Source organism: Vicugna pacos, chromosome 36 (assembly GCF_048564905.1).
Source record: "Vicugna pacos chromosome 36, VicPac4, whole genome shotgun sequence".
NCBI classification, from domain to species: Eukaryota; Metazoa; Chordata; class Mammalia; order Artiodactyla; family Camelidae; genus Vicugna; species Vicugna pacos.
Genome location: NC_133022.1, coordinates 8,285,733 through 8,303,800, shown reverse-complemented (window position 1 = coordinate 8,303,800; position 18,068 = coordinate 8,285,733). Strand labels below are relative to the sequence as shown.

Here is an 18,068-nt window from a genome sequence, read left to right as displayed (position 1 = left end):
GGCAAACAGAGACATAGGCTTAACATTGGCCAAAGTCTGCCTGTCCCTCCACTTCACTTATGGACGTGGGGTAGATCAGTAGCCAATATCTACGGCAGTCTTGGCACAACAAAGCAGGTGGCATCACAACCACCTGATAGCTCATAAGGCGTTTTCTCAGAAGGAGCACACATCATCTCTACAAATACTTCTTGGCCCCAAACTGCTGCTTGGCCCAGGGTGAGGTCTTGTGACGATGGACTCATCAGGAGAGGGGATACTTTGACAGTAATACAATCTAACCCAGTTGCCCTCTTGGTTTTCTTGCCATGCACAAGAGCTACTCTCACCCTCTTCTCCAAGGAGCTAATCCCAAAACCCCAGCGCTAGGATTGGTGAGCATCTTAACACTGTCTCTATGCGGATCTTCTTTTTCTATAAACCTATTAACTATAAAGACAATTTTTCTGCCTTGCTCACACAGACACAAAAGCAAGAGCTGCACAAATCCAGAAAAACATAATCAACACTCCCTTTCAGAAGGAAACGATGGGGGAGCAGCACCATCCTGGGACAGAGCAAGTCTGTGATCCCACTGGGAAGACGTGCAGGCCCTGCCCTGAGGGTGGGGCTCCTAAACCCCTGGTTCTCTAGGACTCGTGACTCCATCTTCTGAAAGATACTCTTCTCCTCAACCACAGATGAGAACACACTGCAGAATATATTATTTTGGGCAAATGCAGACTTCTAACCTGCTTCCTGTTTACAGAAGTTAGGGAATGGCCATCAAAAAGGCCATTTTAAGTCTTGAACAGTCAGCCTCTTGTAGTTCAAACGATTCTTTTGAAAGTGATACCTTCTCAAAACCTTGGTTGAATTGTTGTCTGTGAGTCAAGTCAGTTCTGTGTGTCAACACCTCACTCACAAATCTGTACAAGATGTGACTCTACGTTTTTCAACTTATAGATAGTCCCATACACTGCTTTTCTAACTCTGAGTGATGATGTTTTATTTATTTTTCAGTCACAATCCCCCTTTGATATCCTCCTTTGATGTATGGAGCCTTGTATTAAAGAGTAACAAGGGCGGGCATGCATTTCCCTCAGTCCTCGCTTCTGAGCTGGTTGCCTGGTGGTCACTGGTATTTACTGTGGGAGCCCATGACAGGGTTAACAAATTGTAACAGACCCCAGCCACCACGAACAACTGTGCTTAGTAACTGCTTTGCAAGCAGGCACCTGTGCGTCCGCAACCCTGTCTCCTGGCCCTAAAAAGCAGAGACAATGCCTTGCTTGCACAGTTGAGGTGTTAGATAGCACTCTGCTCATGGCAGAGCAACGACCCAGGCCCTCAGCTCTCTATAAACGCTGGGCGTGCCTGCTGTTAGACAGTCTGTTATCCCCAAAACAGGGACCTGGCGGGGCTGGGCTCTGCTCTGTAACTAACATATCTAAAGATGTACCTTGTGCCCCTCTCCCCATGACTCCCCTACAGATAAACAAAGCCTTTGTACTCATTGTGGCTTCTACAGTCTCCAGCCCACCCTGTCTTTCCCTGAATGCCTGCATTCCCTCACACCTGTTAGTGATTTTCCCTTTGATTGTAACACTAAGCATGGGAGCATTTGAGAGTCTCAGAGAGTGGCCTCCGGACTCCCTCTCTCTTGACTTTCCGCAGAGTCTCGAGTAATTCACTCCATCTTGGTGGGGCTTCTGCCAGCCGGCCAGAACTCACAGTTTACAGCCTCTCTTTTCTGGGGTGGTTTCAGCACCCTGTGGCCTCAGCCAGGTCTTACCTAGTGAAGCGATCTAAACTCCTTTACCTGGTCAGGTGACCCAAACGGTCATTGGCCAAAACTTTTTATTTTGATAGAATTCAAATCTATAGAAAAGTTGCAAGAACAGTACAAAGTCCCATATGTCTTTTCACTCAGGTTTACCAGTTCCTGACACTTTTGTTCCATTTATTTTTTCATCATCTCTCTCTCTACATTTATGTGTATTCCTATTGCACTTTCTGACCCATTCAGGAGTTAACTGGGAACTTTATGCTCTTTTATCACTAAATGATTTGACAGATATTGTGTAAGAACAAGACCACCTTCTTACCTAACATTGGTACAATTGTCAAATTAGGAAATGTATCGCTGATGCAGGACTGTTAAGTGATCCAAACTTTCAGTCCTTGAATTCCTGTCATTATTGGTCTTGCTCTATTGGCTTTCTGTATTTTGCCATTAGCTTTCAGCACAGGATTTGCAAATGTCATTTGGTGTCCCAGAGAATTCCCTGGGTCCCAGACTGCAGTCAGAATATTAACTCTTCTCACTGCCTGTTGGCAAAATTGTTAACAGAGGTGAATGTCGTGTGATGAGGTGGCAGCTGGCATTCTTTGTGGGTGCATCTATGAGAGGTTTCAAAAGCCTTGTGTCTTTTTCATGAGCATGTAGCAGTGACATAATTAGAAAAATCACATTTTAAAATAATACACCACTATGGAATAAGCCATGAGCCAAGAGTGAAAAAAATGTGCAGAACATAGTAGTTCATGGTCAGCTTACTGCCGCTGTAGTTGTCCCCTCCTCTGTGTCCTGTCACCACTGCTGGGCTCCCTCCTGGCAGTGTGTGTCACTCACCCCTGTCTCCCACCTCTCCCTCCCCACTCAGACTCAGTCCCTCCCAGGTTTCCTTGGCCTCCGCTGCTTATGAAATACGATTTTCCCTTTCCACTCAAAAACAACATTAGGTAACATACAAAGGTACGTTCCATGAATTATACATTTCATCAAGTCGCAAAATATTGAGGGAAAGTGGATATGTGAGTACATGTGTTTCTTTTTCATAAATGGTGCTCATTGGTGGTAGAGAAATATATGTAACTTATAAATGAAGACTAGGTGTATCAAAGGAAGTTCGGTTGGGGATTAACAGACACACGTTACTTCACATAAAACAGATAAACAAGGACCTACTGTAGAGCTCATGGAACTATATTCAGTTTCTTGCAATAACATATAATGGAAAAGGGCCTGAAAAGAAAATGTATATATGTATGTATACGTGTAACTGAATCACTCCACTGTACACCTGAAACTAACATTGTAAATCCACTACACTTCCATAAAAATAAATATAAATAAATAAAAGTTGGGGTACTTAGATTATGTTACACCTCTGGGGCCATATCCTGGCCTCCATACTTGCTAACCCTATGACAGAGGGTAAGTTGCTTAACTTCTGTGCCTCATTCCCCCTCTTTTTTATTGACTTAGAGTGGATTTACAGTGCTGTGTTAGTTTCAGGCATACAGCATGGTGATTCAGTCACACATATACATATATATATACTCTTTTTCATTACAGGTTACTACAAGACACTGAATATAGTTCCCTGTGCTATGCAGCAGGACCTTGTTGTTAATCTATTCTGTACATAGTAGTTTGTATTGGTTAATCCCAAACTCCCAGTTATCCCTCTCTCCTCCCTCCCTTTTATTTCTCATGAAAATGGAGTCACAATAATACCTACATTATAAAGTTTTTAAAAAAGGATTTGTGTGATCATTTGCACAGGAAAAATAGTGCTCAGAAAAGTAACTGCAAACAGGGAGAACTTACACATTAAGTGTTGTCAGGTGTGATGCCCAAAGTCACAAATGTGGGTCTATTCAGGGATGTAAACTGGCTTGCTCTGGGCTCGCTAGTACCCTGTTCATCCCAGAACTCTTCCCTCTGGGTAAAACATCTCAACATGTTCAAGAAACAACAATGTGGGAGCTTTTGTTAAACTAGTGCAGGACGAAATATTTAGGAAGTGGGATACTGTGTTCTGGAAATCTGCATTTAAAATGTACATGAAGAATAAAATAAAATAAAATAAAATAAAATAAAATGCACATGGTTGAGAGCATGATCCAAAGCCCCCTTTCTTCCTCCCAGAGCTTGCTGGTCTCTCCCACCCAAGGCTGGGGCAGAGCTGGTCCACTGAGAGCTACACAGTTTGAAGGCACTGAAGCAGCAGGTGTCAGGAGCTGAGACTTCCTGCACCCACCACTCTTGTGTGGGCTGGAGTTTATCCTGGGAGTCTGGAATTCTTTGCCGAGGGGTGCCAGTTCATGTGCCAATCATTTGCATTTTAGATTGTGCAGATGGTGACCAGAAGTATGTCGAGGTGAAGACTGGGACCGATGTTCAGCTATGACTTAGCTTATGGGCTGTTTGCCTTCCTCAGAGAGATTATAAAATAAATCATGCCTACCATCTACCCATGAAAAAAATGACACAGAAGGGCTGCTGCCTCAAAATGGTGTGTTTTCTCCCTTGAGATGAGCTTGACTGGTGATACCACCATGTGACACATGTCCTGTCTTTTCTTTTCTTTTTTCTTTTCTTTTCTTTCTTTCTTCCTTTCTTGAGTTATAGTCAGTTTACAATGTTGTGTCAATTTCCAGTGTGGAGCACAATTGTTCCGTTAGACATGAACGTACGTATATTCATTGCTTTTGTTGTTGTTGTTCTATTTATTTATTTAGTGAGTTAGTTAGTTAGATACATGTCCTTAACTCTTCTTCAGATGAAAACAAACATACTTTACAGGTCTTTTCCCTCTTTCAATTGAAACCACTCTTCCACCACCATCCTTTGAGTCCCAGTCAGGCCAGCTCCACGTCTTCACAAGCACCTGCCCTCACTCTGCTCTTGGCAGCGGGATTCCCACGGGACACCTCCCAGTCTCCCCGAAACACTCCATCTATGGCCTGAGGGCTACTTCTCCTCTTGTTCAAAGAATGTCAGAAACATTTCAAGATTCAGTTAAAATTCTTCTGTTTTAAAAATCCTCCAGGGGCCAGTTATTCTGTTTTGAACTTGTGTACTTAATTCCTTTCCTACTGGCCCCTTTGTTTGTTTGAATTTTGCCTCCGACCTGTTTCCCAGGGGCTGTGGAAGTTATTGATCATTCTGGTCATGCCAAGCTGCTTTCTCTCATCTCACTAAAGTGTCAATTTTCTGCCTCAGAAAATAAAATCAAAATAAAACACTGTTTTCTTCTCTTCTGTTAATTAATTTACTTCTCTTCAAATAGTAGCACAACCAAAGCTTCTACATTATGGTTAGTATCTTCCACATGAAAGATGATAGAGGGAAAAAAAGTGGAAAATAGAAAGGTAGTATGGTTTTAATAAAAAGTTTTAAAGACAAAGAGGAAAAGACAGGTAGAAAGAAGATGGAATAGCCTTAATACTTCCCTACAAAATGGCCTTAATCACAAATAAATCAAAGTAAGGCTAATAATAGCTACCCCAAAACAGAGAGGAAACAAAACCTAAAACTCAGTATTATTTTCAAATTTAGTCATTGTTATCATCAAGCCACAGTAGAGTGGGAAATAAAATCCAGAATTCCTTTAAGCAATTAGTAGTATTTCCAATTAATACATGTATCAAAATAATGGAAATAGAAAATCTTTTTTTGGCATATACCACTGTAATAACCTTTGAGGAAAAAAACCATCAATGGATGCCAAAGTTTGTGGCCAAAATTTCTGTATAATGGGGAAAAGGATATTTTCACATGTTTGTGTCTCCCCCCAAAATACTTCATAAATAGAAAAACTAATTTTGTAGTGAAGAAACCTGCTGGTTATCATTTTAGTCAAGCTTTCATTTAACAGCACAGATAATGAGACATATCACTGTCACACACACCTCAGTATGAGGCACTGAGGAGGGCACAGAGCCACGTCTCTGGTGTTTTTGAAAAAAAAAAAAAGGCAATTTAAACATAAAACTGAGGAATGTCAGACAAACCCAAATGAGGGAAAATACACAAAATGGCCTCTTCTTCCAAAGTATCAAGTTCATGAAGGACAGGAGGGCTGGGAACTGCCCCAGATTGGAGGACACTGAGGACAGCTGATGACTAAACCCAGTGTGTGTCCCGGACCAGAGAAGGGACATTGGTGACTGAAGGGTGAAGCTCAAATAAAGCCTGTAGGTTAGTCAGTGACGTCTCGTTACTGTTAACTTCCTGGGTCTTGATGACTGAGCTATGACTTTATAAGACATTCGTCTTTGGAGAAGCTGCGTAAAGGCTAGATGGACAATATTTGTAATATTTTACCCTTTTTGAAAGTCTAAAATTATTTCAAAGTAAAATTAAAGTGTGAAATAATGGAGAGTACAGGTGACCTCTAATTAAGAATGGAGGTTTAAAGATAAATTCAGGATCTCCAAATAAAACTTTTGGAAGTGGCCTCTTTCTTCTTTTATTAGTTACAAAGTTATAACAGACTTGTCCAGTCAGCAAAGAATGAACTCTCTGGGTGTGTATTTAACTAAAGAAGATTACATGGTTTATGGGGTGTCTCTGGAGCTGTAATGGTCTTGGATGACACTTGGTCAGCCTTCTATTTTTATTTTGAGGTTGTTTTGTTTTCTGCATCTAACACCAAATTAGAAGTTTAAAATTTCATTTTCATCCCAGAAGGAATGGCACACTGATGTGAGACCACTCACCTGTCCTTTTAATCTCTTCCTAAACTAGAAATACACACACACAACATATACTCTGAACATCCAGTTGCTTGGTACCCAAACTATATTTAGAAAGGTGTGACCCTAGAATTTTTTTCTCTCAGACTAACTTAAGAGGAAGATAACAGACTATTTGTACTCAAAAGGACAATAAATATTTTTGAACATTGGTAATTACTTCCAGAACCTAAAATTTAAATTGTGAAAAATCCTACAATGTAGATACAACCAGTAGCTTAGCTTTTTATAAGTCATCTGTATCTAGGAAAACTCTCCAGGGTATTTCTTAAACCTGATGTTTAAAAATTTATCTATTTACTTTACAGTTGGAGCGCTGTGATTCGGATTTCGTAGGAGTGAGCACAAGGACCCTGCCGAGCGCCCCCCGGAGGACGGGTTTAGGATGGCCACGCGCTGTCCGGCCGTCCCTCCCGCAGGACGGGGCGTCTGTATCCCGCGTCTCTTCTCTTGCATTGAAGGCTTGTCATGTCAGTTTCAAAGTCTGATTGCTAAGAGCTCGACAGCTTCCCTTTGACATGGATCGCCCACTCGGCATCTAAGCCACCAGGTAGGAGAGCAGCTACCCGCGGGGGAGACTGTGTGGAGAAGCCCTGAGAATACGTGGAGAGGGACAGTGCGCCCACCCAGCCGACCTTCATATTGCGCCCACCAGAGTCTCGGGCACGTGGAAAAAGCCTTTTCGGGCTAGGGACTGGCTGCTGCCAGCTGAATGCCACCGTGTGACCCCAGCCAACCCCGGGAGCAGAAGCATCACTCAGCTGAGTCCTACCTAAAGTCCTGACCCATGAATCCTGAACACAGAGAGGATCATTGCTTTGGGATGCTTTAGCATGCAGCCACAGGTACCCAGAACACACGGGTGTGAGGAATGCTCTTTGATGGGCGTGTTTAAGACTGCGCTTTCTGAACTAGTCTCACCTCACCTTTAGAAACTGAATCTCAAAAACAAGTCTCAATACACCCAGATTAAGACAGAGAAAGACAAACACTCTATGGCAAATACTATATGATATCACTTATATGTGGAATCTAAAAAATAATAGAAATGAAACTATATACAAAACAGAAAAAGACTCACATAGAAAACAAATTTATGGCTGCCAGAAACGGGGATGCAAATTGGGCATATGGGATTAACAGACACAAACTACCGAACATAAAATGGACAAGCAATAAGAATTTACTGTGCAGCATGGGGAATTATACCCAATATCTTGTAATAATCCATAATGAAATATAATCTGTAAGGAAAAAGCCATCAAACAGAATCCGTATACTGTACACCTGACACTAACAAATATTGCAAATCAACTCTACTTCAATTTTTAAAAAAGGATTCATAATTTCCAGACTCCTTTGAAGGTCTCTGTATGTGGTCAAGTGACAAAAATTCCCTCAGAGATAGAAATGGAAATGCCGTTTGCACTCTCGGGAGAATGTCCTTAAACCATCTCTTCTCCCTTCTCTGGGAGGGGGTGTGTGTGGATGGGATTATTGGTGTCACAGCCTCGTCAGGAGCCTTGAAGACAAGGACTTCGCCCTTGAGGTGTGAGAACTTAGTGCTGCCAGGATCACAAAACTTGGTGAGTTCAAGAAGCTAGTGCAAGACAGGAAGCTGGGTGCCCCAGAGCGCCAAATGTGTCTTCAGATGAATGGATGTCTGCAGAGAAGGCACAGGCGCTACCCCCGAGCTGAGAGCATCACCTGGTCCAGTCCCGAATCCTCCATTCCTCCGTTTTCTTTTTCATTACCCCCCTTCCCCTTGCCTCCCCCTTCCTGCTTCCTTCCTCCCCTCCCCCAGCCCACCCACAAGGACTGGCTGTTGACCCTGCTCAGGCCTGGGTACGGGTGTGGGGGGGGTGGTGGGGACCGGAGCCCCGCAGCGGCCCAGCAGTGCCCTCTGGCGAGACGGCTGCCTTGTGCTCTGTGAAAGGGCGGCCACAGGCTCCGCAGCCCAGCCGCACGGTTCTCCCCATCACTGATGGAGATGAAGGAGAAAGACAGTGTCCTTTGCCTGTGGTTGTTAGCTGAGGCCACCATCCAGGGATGTGAGAGGGGCTCTGCAGGCGAGGGTGGACTCCAACATGAAGCCAGCCCCCAGCTGTCACGGGCTGCGGGCAGCATGCACCTGTGACAAGGAGAAGCCGAGGGACAGCTGGCCCAGGCTGCAGGTTGAGGTGACTGTTGAAAAAAGCATTTAGATGCTGGATGGGGTGTCCGTGCCCACCCCTGCCTTTGTGAATGGACTGCGCTCTTCCCCAGCCTTCCTGCCCCCAAGGGTGTTGTTCAAAGCCGGAACCACCTGAGGTGGGGGTGAGTGGATTATGCTGTCAGCTTAACCGGAAGAGACAAAAGTTGAGGGTCCCCCACACCCTGCCCTTTTCAGGGAGTCAAATAGAAACTTTACTCCCTAGAGAGGACAATCTCTGTCCTCCAGAGATTTGGGGAAGCACCTCTTTAAAGGTGGGGGTGAGGCTCTCCTTCCTGATAACAAAGCTTCCTACTCTGCTGCGTCCTTCTCGGGCAGCAAAGGAGATGGATCCTAAGCTTTTAGGTCACCCAGCGAACGGCTCCATAAAGTTCTCTGTCGCCAAATCCCATTCGGGACTGTGGAAGGACAGTCTCATTTGCTCCCAGCAATGGAGAAGCAGGCCTTGCTGCCACTGCTGCCGCCAGTTGGAGGCCCTCGGCTTCCTGGCAGCTGTGCTCCATCGTTGGTCATTTCTCTCTGCACCAGCCAACCCCTGGTACCAGGTGTTTCGAGTGCTTGGGAAGTTAAGAGTATTCAGGGACACACAGCAGTGACTAGGCACGTGGGCTCTGTAGGTGAGCTTTTTGGGTTCTGTTCTTAGTTCTTCACAGATGTATTAACTGAGCAGATGGCTTAACCTCTGTGTCTATTTCTTTATCCCTGCTTGGTGGGGGCAGATTAATGATAGTCCCTGACTCTCAGGTTTGTTTTGAGGATTAAATGAGCCAATCTATGAGAGATTTAGCAGTTCCTGGCACGTAGTAAATAATGGTCCCTCAAACATTAGTAACCTTAGGAGCTTGACTGAGACAAGAGTTATAGCAAAAAGTCACGGTGCGTAACACTTCCATGTATAATTCCATTTCAGATTACTTTCAATGCTTAGTTTTAGAGACATTAAGGTGTGGCTGTACTTTAAAGAGTTAGGTTTCGTCTCTGAGAGTTTTTAATGTCTTTCTATGAAGTCAGTGGATGGGGGAGCATTTCCAAACAATGAGATTACCCGGGTAGTAAACAGAACAAAAACATTAGTGTTTCTCCTATGCTAGGTCCCTTCCACTTCACTCTTAAGGTCTGCATTGTGGTGAAGAATCATTTGCGCTGCCTGGTTCTAAAACAAAATGTAAGGAATGGTCATCTGAGAGGTTTGTAGTTAGTTCTGCTTTGCAGTGTCTAATTTTAATTTATTCTCATTCTAGGCTTTTGGTTACTCCCCTTCCACCCTATCCCTTAATTTTATTTTTTTGAAAGAGTCTGCATTTCAAGCTGCCAATGAGAGAATGTGATTACAGAAGGGAGGGCTCCTCATTCCAGGTAACTTACTCTGTAGCTGTCACTAGGAAAGCCATTCAGAGTCAGGCTCTGACATGAGAAGCCCTTGCTTACTCAGTAGTCAAATCATAAAGTTTAAATCAAAAGTAGCTTTACTTAGGTAGACACAAAATGTGAATGCCTTAACTTATAAAGCCAGCATTCTTTAGAGGTCCTAAAACTTGCATTACCTTTCCATTTAATTATGCTTTTTAAAAGCTGTTCTATGAGGAATAAACCTATTAAAATGAGAGATTTTGTTTTCATTAGGTCTTCATTTAGCCCTCAGTAAAAAGTAATGGGATGCAGAGTAATCAGTAAAATATATACATTACTTTCAATGAGTCTTATTCTGTATACTGTAAATATTTATGTAATTTTAAGTCCAGAGAAATAGTAACTAACTTTCAGTTTATAGTTTATTTTTCAATGTGAACACACAATAATTAGGATACAGCAGAATTTTGTGTCTTGCAAAACTTTGAACTATGTTTGTGTGTTTTTGACTTAGCTCATCAGAACAGTTGCTACCCTTGAAAGGAGCCTTCAGATGTATAATGGTGTCAACAACGAGTGTGTCTAATGGCAGCAGGCAGCAGAAAGCTGAAAGAGATTCCAGGACACTGTATCCATGAAAGGGGTTGGTAAATTTTGGCCCCATCTTGGTTTTGTAAACAGAGATGTATTGGGACACCCCTGTGCTCATTCTTTACCGTATTGCCTGTGGCTGCTGCCACAGCTACAAAGCTGGGTTGTTGCAACACAGACCGTGGGGCCCAATAAAGTAAAAAATATTTACTGTATGTTCCTTTACAGGAAACGTTTGCCAGCCCCTGCCATGGAACCTCGAAGTCCCTTCCTTAAAAATACACTTATGACCTCTTCATTATTTCTTAGCCCAATGGTTCCCAAACTGTCTTCTGCACTATATTGTCTAACTTAATAAGTGTTGTGGGGAAAAGATCCATGCTAACAGTAGTTTTCCCTTTGTAGTTTATTTTAAAATAAAATTTAAGACTACCAAACTCATTGCTATGGCTTTTATTTTTATGTGATAACCTACCTTTATGAAAAGATGTCCCAAGCCTGAGAGCACCAGGACATCGAGTGAGAGATCGCCCGATATATGAGCATGCGGTGCTCCACCTGTGCCTTGGTGCCCAGGCAGCACTCACACAGACACTGACGAGATGCTTGGTAGCATCTCTTTGATGATGGCTCATCCTCTGTGTCCTGTCTTATAATTTCAACACATTTGTGATACTCAATGTTTATTCTAAATTAACCTTGTTTTGTACCACAAACACATTGCCTATGGATGTGTTGCTGAAACAAGGAAGTCTTAAACAAGAAGTAGAATATTTTTTGTTATCAAATTGTGTCTGAATCAAGTGATCAAAAGGTCGGAATATTACAAAGTAAAGATGAGCACTGCAGCCTTCCATTTCAAAAAATTCAGGAAGTGAGATTTCCAGGACCAATTTTATGTCCAATTCCAACAAAATAACATTTAGTAAGAAACCACTAAGAAGAAAATATGATGAAAGTTATTTGTCTTTTGGATTTACATACATTGGAAATAGAGTTACACCTCATGCTCAGTGTGTGTTATGTAAGGAAATTTTATCAAAAAGCTCTTTGGCCCCTACTAAGCTTCGAAGACATTTGGAAACCAAACATGCTGCATATAAAGACAAAAACATAATCTTTTTCAAGCAACATCTTGATTCATCTGAAAACTATAAACCCCCAGCACCTAAAATTGTCAATACAGATCATGGAAGCACTAGAGAAGCATCATGCAGTGTCAACTACCATGCAGCCCCGAGCGGAGAGGCTCACGCATCAGAGAATTTCTCACCAAGCCTTGTGCAAAAGACATCGTGATGCGGGTGTGTGACGGACAGTATAGTAAAAACAAATAGACGCGGTGCAGCTGTCAGACAGCACTGCTGTTGAATTAAGGATCTAGCTGCTGCCACTGAAGAAGGAAGGGCCTGTTTGTCGACGGAAAACCTGCAGCGCATTCTCACTGCAGCTACATGAACCAGCCAAAGTCTCAGGACGTGCTGTGCTGCTCATGCTTGTTCGTTGCAGGTTTATCGAGTGCACTGAGGACGACCTGCTCTTACGTGGATCTTTGCAGGGAATGCCGTTGGTGAGGACATTCTCAACTGTGTCCACAGCTTTATGGAAAAATGTGAAATTGAATGGGGAAAATGTGCTGGTGTTTGTAGTGATGCTTCTAGGGTGATGGAAGGGAAAATTGCTGGGGCTGTCACCTGGATAAAATATGTGGCTCCCGAAAGCACCTGTTATACAGACATGCACTTGCAGTTAAAATAATACCTGCATCTCTGGAAAACGTGCTTGATCAGGCAGTCCAAATCATCAATTATATTAAAGCTCAGCCACATCGGTCCAGACTACTAACAATTTTATGTGAAGAATTGGGTGCCCAGCATACAGCACCTCTAAATACAGAGGTGAGGTGTCTTTCCCGATGTAAAGTTCTTGTAAGATTTTGTGAGCTTCATCATGAACTATTGGTTTTTGTGGATTCTGCTTTTTGAAGATCTGATTAACAAATTCATAGTGGTTGCTAAGACTTGTATATCTTGCAGATATTTTTACTAAATTATATGAGGTTACTCTGTCAATGCAAGGGGGAAATGTGACAGATTTTACAGTATTTGATAAATTATCATCAAAAGAAAGCTGTTTTCCTACACTCAGTGACTAGTCCTATGGTTGATGGAGACACTCGCAGGGCTGCTGTGCAGCACCCCAGGGGTTTGTGTTCTGTTTTGTTAATATTTTCCTGTAACAAAGGATAAGAGTGCTTGGGTTAGAAATCCATCTACAGTAACTTAAACCAGCCTCATTAGTGGCATGGAACTTTGAGAGCCTGATTGATTTAACATCTGATTCCCAGGTGAAGCAAAATTTCACTGAACTTTCAGGAAATGATTTTTGGAGCACCCTGAGTCAGGAGCAGCCAAGCGTTGCGAGGCGTGCAGGTTGTGTACTGCTTCGTTTGCTACATGCACCTGTGTGAAGCAGGATTTTCCTATTATGCTGCAAAAAAAAAAACCTGATAAAACAGGAAAAGACTTGATGTGGGCCTTAGCAACACCACACCTAACATTAAGTGGATATGCCTCCTCATGTCCGCTTCCCCCTACCTGGTGTTCCATCACCTCCTGTCCCTCTCTAGGACTTAACCCCCACCTCTCTATCACTCACACCCTCTCTCTCCCTGCCTGTGTCTTTCTGTCTCTCCCCCAGGCCCTCCGGCCCTGAGCTCAGGTTCAGCCCTGTCCAGGGTCACAGGGCCCCAGCTCTCCCAGCCCTCCCACCCTCATGGCCAAGTTCGAGCCCTGGCCCTGCTCACAGAGGTGGAGCCGGTTACAGAGCTGCTCTCACTGGCATTTACTGCTGCACCGCTGTTCCCCCCCTTCCCAGGCAGTGCAGTCTCACCTTGACCTGTTGGTGGCCCAGCCTGGACCCTAGAGCTGCAGCAGGGCTAGCCGCCTCCCCAACCTGGAAGGAGGGAGGGCCCCGCGGGCTCCAGGGACAGCTGGTGCAGAGTGGAGTGGACTCATTTTATACCCAACACCACCTCCCTGGCAGTGGTGGCGCCCCACCCACTGACCCTGCCCAGCCCACCTCAGAGTCAGGAGGCTGTGGGAGGATGAAGGGCGCTCACGGGCTCACTGAGAGCACTGCCGCCCTCAGCCCCCCTCAGGGCGTGCCTGGAGCCGGGGCGGCCGGCAGATGACGCACAGCGTGGGGACACGGGCCTGGTCAGTGCGGGGCCTCTTGCTGGATGCCCGTGGCTCCTTCTGCACCTCATCTGTTCCTCATCATGAGACACGGCCACTTCATTCTGATCATCTGGCTCACAACCAGATGCCCCTGTGACTGACAGGCCCACCTGCCCAGTGAGTGTTTGCAGACTGAAGCTGCACAGCCGTCACTGGATCAGACACAGGCTGTGCCCGCCTCCCAGAAGCAGCCCCGGGGCCCCTATGGTCACTGCTGCCCCACAGGGGTGACCTTGCATCCGCCCTGTCATCCTACTTCCTGCTGGTTTGTGAATTGTATGCCTGTGAATCACTGTGTGCCCTCGAGAGTGTGTGACCACTGGTCCTCCAGGAAACAGACACTGACACAGAGAACTGTGACAGATTCATTAGGGGTGACAATAGGAGACAATAGCAGAGGTGGCAGGATGGAGCAGGGAGACATTTAGGCCATAATGCACCTCCGACATCGTCTCTAAACACATCGTTGCCACAGCTTGGGGTCCCCTTCAGCTTTCAAACTTACTGGGCTGTAAGGCAAAAAGAAATATTTATTTTAATAGGATCTTATTTTTTCCCGATTTTGTCTTCTCTAACGTATGCATGGCCTCTGACAGACACTGCAGTCTGTGGGTGCAGCTCCATGTCTATATATAATGGAAATAATTGTTTTCACATCTCGGACACAGATCTGAAAATGTGCACATTCTCATTATTACATTTCCTTCTTTAACTTGTAGGACCAGAGGTTTAATAGAAGAAAGTGACCCTTCACCTTATCTCTAAAGCAGAGAATAGTAAGCTCTGGGCCTGAGCTCTTAGATCTTCAGTTTAATTTAATGTACTTCCCGAGGTCTCTTTTGATGATTCTGTGTGCAGACACTTTCTTTTAAACTATGAGAATGCTGAGTGAGAAATATGTCCCAGTCATATTGCAAAACAATGTGTGTGCTTCACCTGATCCTCCTCACAATGACATCAGGAGCCAGTGTTACCCCCGGCTCACAGACAACAAAGCTGAGACCCTGTGGGGGCCCCAATGGGTCTTGGTGTTGGGGGCTGAACTGCAGGAATTCAAACAAAGAATCAGAAATTGGATCTTCACACATAAACATAGAGATGCTAAGCTGGCAGTGGGCATGGTGACAGGAGGGAGCAGGGGTGTGGGGACAGGGTCTTGGAGGGGGTCTCCTGACCACTCCTGACTTCCCCTAAAGAACCTGCCTCATGCTGAAGGGCAAGGCACCTGCTCAGCTGATCTGAATCCTGCCTGTACTTTTCAAATCACCGGGGCAGAAGAAAACTTTAGCCACACAAAATATTCTGAAAAAAACAAGGTAAATTTCACTTTCTCTGATATCCAGAGATTTCTTTCATCCAGATCTAGGACTTTCAGAAACCCAAGAGAACAATCATTTGTATATGATGTTGTGAACTGAGGGCTTTCTGGAGGCAGTGGGTTCTGACGGGGATATGTGCATGGCTGCACTGAGTCCCCTGCACACACACGTGGCTCTGAGTGGACCTCACGTTGCATTCAGAAAGCCTGCCTGGACTGCCCTCCCAGCTGGGAGTGACCTTCCAGCTCCAACAAACCCTCGCTGGGCACCTCAATTTCTTTCTTCCCCTTCACACCGTCCTATTCACTCCTGTGTGGCTCACGTGTCCCTCTTTTGCACTTTGGGGCTTTGTATTGGCACGTCTGTTATGGTGATGACAAGCTGAATGTCTCTCTCCCTCAACCCTCGAAGGAACACCCTGAGACCCCAAAAGTTAGTGGTGTGCTTCATCAAAAAAAAAGTACATCACATGGTCCAAGCCGGAGGCACATCTGCCAAACAGGGACTTAAAATTCATTTGATATTCTGTCAAAAGTCTCTTGTACTATACAAGAGACACCTGCTTCCCAGGATAGGATGGGGAAATGACAAAGCCCATCAAATGTGTGTGCTAGGAAACTACATGAACATTATAATGTCCCAAGATAGGTTTCCTCAGGCAACGCAAGGCCCTGGAGTGCCATCTCCCCTTCAGAAAAGACTCAACAATGGAAAAGGACAACATGCTCTCATCTTACCAAGTGGAGAAACTGGTGGCTCTGCCTATGCCTGAGGACCCAGAGGCCACGAGGGTGGTCCAGGTGGAGGTGGTGAATAGCCCATGAAGGGTGACGTTGGGCCACTCATACAGGGGGAAACATGAGCTGGCCCTGAGTAAGAACGGGGCGCTTTGCCATCCACAGTGCCCTGTGGAACAGAAGAGAGATCTGCTGAATGACAGACAAAAGGATAAACACAGACAAAACCAGAAACATAATGCAGCACCTGTCAGCACCTGTCACCCTCACCTCCACCAGGTGGCCAGACAGCAGAGCACTACCACATGCTCCACCCAGCCTGGGTCGACAGAAGGACACAGGGATATGACACGGAGGCTGCACGTCACCAACAAATTCTGTAAGTTCATGCAGCCAAGGGTCCTAACCGATAAAAAACTCATAGAGGTTCCAGCAAATTGACTAATATTCACCTTATGAAAACGAAACTTCTCCATGGAGAACAAAATTTTAAGGAATCTTCCAAAGCTCCAACGACACGTAATGTTCTGCAGAACAAGAACACAGAGAAACAAAGAATGTTAAAACACATTCTCCACACGTGCAGAGTCACACCTGGGTTACTGCTCTGTCTGCAGCACCCTGCCAGGCCCTTTCTGCCCCCTCCTCATGTAGGGCCCTCCGCCACCCTGCAGGGGCTGCCCCTGGGTGCAAAGAGCCCTGGGGAGCTTGGCAGACTGGAGTCCTACGGGGGAGCTGCTCAAGTGATCCTGAGGAGAAAAGGCTGTTCTTAGGAGGTAGTCAGGCTCCGCTACAATCACCGCTATCCCCAGGGATGTCTGGGTTTTAACTGTGCTACGAAGCACACACTACATGTGTCCTTTGGGAAATTGAAGTGGAAAGTCTTGATTCCACAACTGACACCAAAGGGACCCTACTAGCCCGTGCGAAAAATCCCGCGGCATCTCATGCTGAATCAGAAGATCAGCTCTGACAGCTCCCAGGGCAGGACCAACTCGGCGCAGGGTGGGGAGCACAACGGGAGGACGCTGCTGAGCGTCGCAATTCCCCTGCAGGGAAGTAGGCCTCTTCACTGTGGGCTCTTTCCCTTCAAGCCTCTACATCCTACTACAAAAGCAACAACTCTGAGAGTCAGGCTTTTCTACCCAGAGTACAACTGGAGACAGCGGGCCAGGCACATCTCCCTCCCGAGAAAAGACAGAGGTGGGTTGTGACATTTACCCCACCCAGGAAGACTCAAAGCTGCACAAAGCCCACGGAACAAAGCAGGAGGAAGACCTCTGCACTTTCCCAGTCATGAGGACTTGAACGGCCATGCAAAACAAGAGAATCACCTGGCCTGAGCCGGGAAACCAAAGAAGGACAACAGGAATCTCGATAACTTAACCAGCAACAATCAGAAAAGAAAGTGTTAGGGAAGCAACAGAAACGCGAGGAGACATAAGTGTGGAGCAAGGGCTCACACTGAAGACCCACATTCGACAAACAGACAAAGTCTACGATACTCAGCATGTAAGAATTCTGATGCTTCCTGAAGGCTCCATCGAAGGTGATAGGGCTGAGGGGAGAAGACCACTGCGCACGTAAGCAACAGGTTGAACTTCTAATGACACAAAACACTTGTCTAAAAACACATCTCTACAGAGGAGGCTAATACAACTGCAAGGGAAACAAAAACAACACATTCCCTAGAGAGACATCGAACGGTAGGAACACTCACTTTACCTGAGCCTCCACATCGGAATCAGGTGTCAGGAAGGGGCCAGGCCGAAGTTGAGACGCGTCAGGTCCTGCATGGGCTGAAAACCACAAAAGGGATGGAGGATTAGGCTCGCCTGCGAAGACTTTGCTGAAGCCACACAAAACCTGGTGAGCCTTCCTTCCCCGTATCCCACTCGTCCCCGCATCAGACCGAGTGGGAGACAGGTCTCGTGACCCTGAGGGAGACACCACAGGCCACGGGTTCAGGTGTCTCTTCCATAGCCGATCAACGGCCGTGGAAGGTCAGGGCTCCACACGCTGCAGACAATGGCAGGGGTGGGCTTCTCCTTCGGGGAGCCCGGAACGTGCTCCCTGTTGAAGCCCCGTGTGC

The 18,068-nt window shown here is 45.4% G+C and overlaps 1 long non-coding RNA gene across 1 annotated transcript; it reads right to left on the bottom strand.

Moving 5' to 3' along the window:
* Nucleotides 1-14,272: 14,272 nt before the first annotated feature.
* LOC140691716 (uncharacterized) lies at nt 14,273-17,776 on the bottom strand. The gene is made up of 4 exons (XR_012067406.1): nt 17,702-17,776; nt 16,429-16,503; nt 15,977-16,145; nt 14,273-14,429 (listed from the first exon to the last, which is right to left on the bottom strand). It is a non-coding gene; the product is annotated as an uncharacterized lncRNA (long non-coding RNA).
* Between the last annotated feature and the right edge of the window lie 292 nt (nt 17,777-18,068).